This window comes from Mus pahari, chromosome 2, assembly GCF_900095145.1.
Source record: "Mus pahari chromosome 2, PAHARI_EIJ_v1.1, whole genome shotgun sequence".
Lineage (NCBI taxonomy): Eukaryota > Metazoa > Chordata > Mammalia > Rodentia > Muridae > Mus > Mus pahari.
Window position 1 is genome coordinate 56,830,444 of NC_034591.1, and position 7,040 is coordinate 56,837,483.

A 7,040-nucleotide genomic window follows, 5' to 3' on the forward strand; every position below is an offset into this window, starting at 1 on the left:
CAAGCCAGTAAAGAACATCCCTCCATGGCCTCTGCATCAGCTCCTGCTTTCTGACCTGCTTGAGTTCCAGTCCTGCATCCTTTGGTGATTAACAGCAGTATGAAAATGTAAGCTGAATAAACTCTTTCCTCCCCAACTTGCTTCTTGGTCATGATGTTTGTGCAGGAATAGAAACCCTGACTAAGACACCAGATGTTTTAATTGTGGTAGGCAAAGAATGTGGCAAAGGCCACCACTGGACTCATCAATGCAGATCAACAAGGGACAGACAAAGTAACCCTATGCCACTGAGAAATGCCCTAAGGGACCTCCTGATGGCTTCAGTATCAAATTTGATGCAATTGTTCCTTGTCCGAACTGGAGAAACTCTTCTACAGAGCAATTACAGGTATTAAGATTTAATGCTTGTTGTTAAGAACAAAACTGTTCTGGATATAGAGAAGGACAGAACAACTCCTCAGGAGAGACCAGAAACAAGTATTTTGGCAAACTGCTATAAATGATCAGAGACCAAAGCTAAAATAACAAATAAATGGCACTGAAATTGAAGGATTAGTAGACACAGGAGCACATATAACAATAATTTCACCAAAATCTTGGCACCCAGATTGGCCCCTTCCAGAGGTAAATATTCAGCTTCTTGGGATTGGAACTTTATTTCAGATAAAGCGAAGTGCAAGGTAGGATGAATGTACTTGCCAGAAGGACAAATAGGAAAATTAAAGCTCCATGAAGCTTTAATTTATATAGTTATGAATGGATGGGGATGTGACTTTTTGCAGTAATGGAAATACAGATTAACATTCCTCCAGTCTTAGACACAAGCCATAAAATAAAGAATGCTTCTGAGAAAAATATTAAAATGTACTATCAAGAACAGTCACAGACTATCTAGGATGTCCATAAACAGAACACAACAGGTGTTAGTCTTTCAAAACTACCAATCACTCTACCTTTAAAATGGCTAACTGACAAACCTGTGTTGGTGGAACAAGGGTCTTTGACATCAGAAAACTTACAAGTACTAGAATAGCTGGTACAGGAGCAGCTAAATGCTCAATTCAATGAAGAATCTACCTGCCAATGGAATTCCCATGTTTGTTATTAAAAAATAAATCAGGAAAATGGAGGATGTTAAGATTTAAAACAAGATGATTCAGCCAATGGGCTCTTTACACCCTGGGATCCCATTTCCTTCTTTGTTACATAAGCCATGGCCTATGATATTAATTAATTTATCAGATTGCTTTACACAATCCATTTTGCAAGAGCATGATAGGGAAAGGTCTGCCTTCTCAGTACCTACTTATAATAATAGCTTTTCAATAAAGAGATATCATTGGATATCTTACCACAAAAAGTCTTACCACAAGGCATATTAAACAGCTCTACCTTGTGCCAATACTTTGTACAACAGCCATGAGAAATAATTGATAAATTGTTTCCTCAATCTATAATTCATAATTATATGGATGATATCTTACTGGCTGATTCAGATGTAGATACCTTAGAAGAAGAAGTAAAGAGAATTTTGCCTTACTGGGGATTACAAATTGCTCCTGAAAAAAAAATACAAAGAGAGACTCTATCAATTATCTAGGATATAAGATAAGTTTACAGAAAATTCAACCACAGAATATATAAATCAGGAGAGATCAATTACCAACTCTTAATGATTTTTTTTTAAATTTCTGGGAGATATTAACTGGCTAAACAAAAAAAACCACATAAACAAAAACCTAAAAACAGAAACCAAACCCCACTAACTCCTTCAGCAGAAACCATCAACTGTTCACAGCTCCTCAGCTAGCAATTAGGGCTCATGAGCCACTGCACTCTCAACCTGGACTATTGATCTTGTACAGGTCTTATGTCGGTGACCAAGATGCTGTGCGCTCCTGAGTGCAGTACTCTGCTCCTCTCTAACATCTGCATCTTACAATCCTTCTGCGTTTATTCAATAGTGGTCCCTGATCACTGGGAAGAGGGGTGATAAAGATGTTCCATTAGTAGCTGAGCATTCCACAGGCATTTTTTCAAATTGTGAGTTTCTCTGTTAGCCACCTTACCCTACACACACACACACACACACACACACACACACACACACACACACAAAATTGATAAAGTCAAAGACCTGCAATGATTTATGGGTATAAACATAGAAATTTGGAGGCAGCTTCATACTCTATCCATTTAAAATAATGGTAGTTGGTTTGTCCATGAATCTAGTGAGCTACCCAACCATGGCTCATGGCCATATTACAGTATTTTTATTTAATTTTTGAATTATTTTTTTCTGATAAACAGTAACATAAATTATACATACAAATATCCTGATACTATGGGTGAAAATGGAAGTTCTTTATGAAACAAAGACAGACTTCAAGAGATCCAGCAATCACACTCAAGGGTACAGATCCCAAGGACACAGCCAGTGTGTCAGAAGTTGGCTCATGTGCTCACAGCACTGTTACTCACAACAGCCAAGAAATGGAAACCACTAAGTGCCTGTGCGCTGGTGAATAAGAAGGATATGGAGCAGCCACACAGTGGGAAACTTCTCAGCCATCCTAACCCTCAGTTACAAATCTAGATGTAGTGACGGTTTCAGCAACTGCTGACCATGGTCTAAACATGAATAACAGTGACTTGTGCTTCTGTTGTGTTTCCCCTCTAGTGATGTTCCCATTATTCTTGTTCACTGTCCTGATGATCATGCTGTGCCATGTGTCAGTTTTAGTGCAGATGTGTAGGGTACCAAGGCCTCTTCTCGAAGACAAAGTTTCTAAAACAGTATTTGGGTTCTATATGAGAACGGAAAAGGCAGTGACTGATCTGAATCCCCATCGGGAACCAATAGGCAGCTTGGCTCACACTACTTCTACTGTTAGAGACTTGAAGCTATGGGTCCTAGAAGAGATCAGGCAGGTTGAAAGGTGATATAAATGTCCCTGTCCTTGTGAAGTAAATGCATGGGGCATCACTGAACCTGAACCACATGTGTGTTTCCCCCATAGAATCAACACATCACTGAACCCTTTGATGCTAGTGTAAGTGACTTGAAAAATTAATTCCACTTTAAGCTCTCATTAATCAGAGATGTCCAGAATTTGTCCTTTCACCCCAAAGAGAGAGTGATGTTTTGGGTTCCACAGTGGACAGCCAGCTAGAGCCAAAATGAGCCTATGCTAGACACAGGGTCAGGCTCAGGTCACCTTCAACTGTAAAAGCCAGTTCTTCTGTCAGACACTCTGACTTCTCAGTCTCCATATGACACACACAGGGTCCTCATGTTCATGAGTCATGTTATTCATATATTCATGTATGAATGCAAACACATACAGTGTGACTCCCATAAAACATCCTCAGGCCAGGAACTGTTTCCAAGGACAGAGCTTGGTTAATTCAACCAAAGGTTTAACGTTTTTCACAAGAAACCACTGAACCTTATAGCATTCTGGGTCACTACAGAGAGTACACAGTGACCAACAGGCATGGGTGCTCAGCAATCACAAGCTATGGGTGTCAGCCATGTTTTAGATGGGTGTCTGCCCTCCCATCATGAGGAAGAATGGGAAACTTGGTGGTTGAGAGCATGCAATTCCAGCACATGGAAAGCAAGGACTTTACAAAGAGTCTCAGGTCAAAGCAGAAATAACAAACCCAGACCAGCACTGTGTATAAGCCCACATGAGGACAGACGGCCTTGAACATGTCTGGACAACCTGCTCATTCACTGTCACACTTATTCAGGTGAAAGGCCCACTGAGGCTGGGACAAGTAAAAGCAGGTGTTCCCAGGACACCTGCAACCTCACAAGCTGGGCTCTGCCTGCCATGTGATATATTGTGATAATCAACGTGGTACATGTTTATTCACTATTTATCTATGTAGTTGTGTACTGTTCCATTCAAAACCAAGGATCACTGACATTGTAGGCAAGCACTCAGCTAATAACCTGAAAATTAACTCAAGCTAAAATATTAATGGTGCACAGAGGTGAGGCAGGAAAGTGTGGTTATGCTTAGGTACAAGGGGCAGAAGGTGGCACCCTACAGACTGAGGGGCAGCGATACACCATGCTCACAACAGAGAATCTGAGACAATGAGGCAGAGACATTTGAGTTGAGGAAGCGGCAATGTCCACTGTTTCCTCCTCTCAAGGACAAAGTTACTTTTAAAAAGATGGAGGCCTACCAAGAGATAGATGTGGGTGACTCTCAGGAAGCTCTCTGATGAACACTTCCAGCTCCTTCCCCAGATCTAAGTGTGTCCAAGGATGCTTGAAACAGTTTTGTAGAGGACAGGCTAGACCAAGTTGGTAGATGACTAAGCACTGGATGCCCCTTGTTATTCTGAGTGAACTGAGATGAGGCCTCTGTGACCTCACAGGGTAAATCCCTGTCCTAGTAGCAATAGGTTCTTAGCCTGAGGACAACCCAGAGTCCAGCAAGAGGTCTGGAATTCACAGAGAGCACATGTGTCTGCCAAGGTTTGGGCTGTTTTCTGGGAAGGATACTCCTTGAAATTCATCCTGTGAATAACTCACTCATGTGAGACACTTCTTCATTGGGATCCTTACGAGGTAGGAAGACTAAATGTAGTGAGAGACATGAGGTGCTCTGCCTGAGGACAGCACACCCTAAGAAGAACTAGAAGCAGCCCTTATCAGAAGTCTCATAGCAATAGTACTGACCACTAAAGAAAACAGATTCAGAAAACTCCTCCCCTTACCAGGGAGAGAGGACTTGGAATCATGCCACACGGGTGTATCTGGACCAGCACTCCAGCCTCCAGCCCAGGACAGGAAGGAAGGAACAGTGCTGTTGGCACACCCACATTTGACCATCACTTATAGCTTGTCCAGGGAATCACCCCTGGCACTGATGTCTGATCTTCCTTGAGGACTTCAGTCCCTGGCAGTAGCAATCTTTTCATTCATACACAGAGAGCTGCCACAATATGGGACAAACATTAATGTCACCATCACAGGAAACATCATGGAAGCACCGTCCCCTCTCATTCTATACTAATATACATGTTCCATTTTGTATGTGTGCTCATATGTGTGCTCATGTCTGCAGGTCCACAACCATATGTGTGAAAGTGCAAGTAGATATTGAATGACGTCATAAATCTTCCTCTACAAATACACTGTTAAAAGAGAAAGGATGATTGTTTTTATGTTTAGGTTGTGTTAATAAGATGACATCCTCATCCTGTGTGTACAGCCTCCCAGTTGCTAGGACAGTGTGCTCAGCACAGTGTGGGAAAGCATGGTGGTTCCTCATGCTACACTCAAACACACAGGAAGAAGCTAGAGAGAGTTGTGTTCAGGCCTCTGTTACCTCATACAATAGCTAATTGTTATGCTAAAGGTTATGGCATTGATGTTAGGGATCTCGGCGTATACAGGGGTGGGCTGGGATTCAGGAGGAATTGCAGGTGTGCAAGGAGGTTTGTGCTTTATGGTGAGTGAAATACATACAGGCTTCCTGGATTAAAGAACTGTTTTAACCTTAGTGTGTTCTACTGGGAAGTGGAGGGTCATAAAGAGTATGCGGTCCTTGAAGTGACCTTTTTCAGGACCTGTGCTATAACTGTAGAAATGGTTGCAGTCAGTATCAGAGGGATGTGTGCCAAGGAATTTTTCAAATAAGGACTCAGAGAGATGACTCCCACAACTTAACAGAGAATGAACCCAAGGGATGGTGACACCCAGCCTGTACCACAGACATGTGCAGGATGAAGCTCTGTGGTTGTACCCCAAGCCAGGGACAACTGTCAGCTATGGCAGCCCATGGTGTCCATGGAAGGTAGAAGATCCTTCACCAAGTCCTACTGTCTGGAGTTCTGAAGGGACTTTGCTTCTTCATAGCAGTAATTTTGTCTTTTCTGTACTTTAGTTGTCTCCAGCATGACTGAAGGCAAAAACTAAACAGGAAACTATACTCCAGCACTCAACCTAACCCTGTACACTATATATGTTTAATTGGGGGGGGCAGTTTTGACACAGGGTTTCTCTGGATAGCCCTGACTGTCCCGGAGCTTGCTCTATAGACCAGACCTGCTTCAAACTCACAGATGCACCTGTCTCTGCCTCCCTAATGCTGGCATTAAAGGCACATGCTACTACTGCCCAGAAACTCTCTACCTAACCTTGTACACTATCCAGCACCATACCTAAGCCAGTACACTATGCACATTTACATTTAAATTGTATGTATGGTAGGGTGATGGTTCTGGATGTTTACATATATATTATTATATATAAATGTATGCATGTATATACGTATACACACACACACACACACACACACACACACACACTTATATTCATGTATGGAGGAACACATCCAGAGTTAAGTTTGGCTGACTTCTTACTTGTGATTAATCATGAGTAAGTCTGCTGACATTTGTCTTTGTTTTGAATTAAGATGTGCATTATACCCTGGCAAGTTCCTCCACTTACACATAGGTCCTTGAGAGAATTTCCTAGACTGAAGGAAACGGCCTTAGACAACTTAGTCAGGCATAGATACTGTGAGTACCATAAACTCACCACATAGGCATCTGTGGTCATTGTTTAACTTCCTGAAATTGTTAATGCTTTGTGTTGCTTGCCTTTAAAAGTCACCGATAAAATACACTCATGGCTGGCACAGTGTTGACCAGCAGCCCTCCCATATCTGTCTCTCATATCTTTTTTCTGCCTTTTTTTTTTTTTTAATAATCATTCCCATTTCCAAGGTGTGGCTTTCTCAGTGACTGACCAGCAGGTTCCAGCAGAATGGTGTCCAGTGGGAGGCTCAGCTATGGGGGACAAAGTGAAGGATACCATGGAAAAAGTGAGTGCTCAGAAAAAAAGAACAAGAGGGAGCTAGGTGCAGTGAGTGTTTCCTGGGAGTCGGACATAGGAAAACAGAGATAAGGGAGATTAGAAAAAGTAAGAGAGCACAAAAATAGTAAAAGGAGAGGGAGGGAGGGAGGGAGAGAGAGAGAGAGAGAGAGAGAGAGAGAGAGAGAGAGAGAGAGAG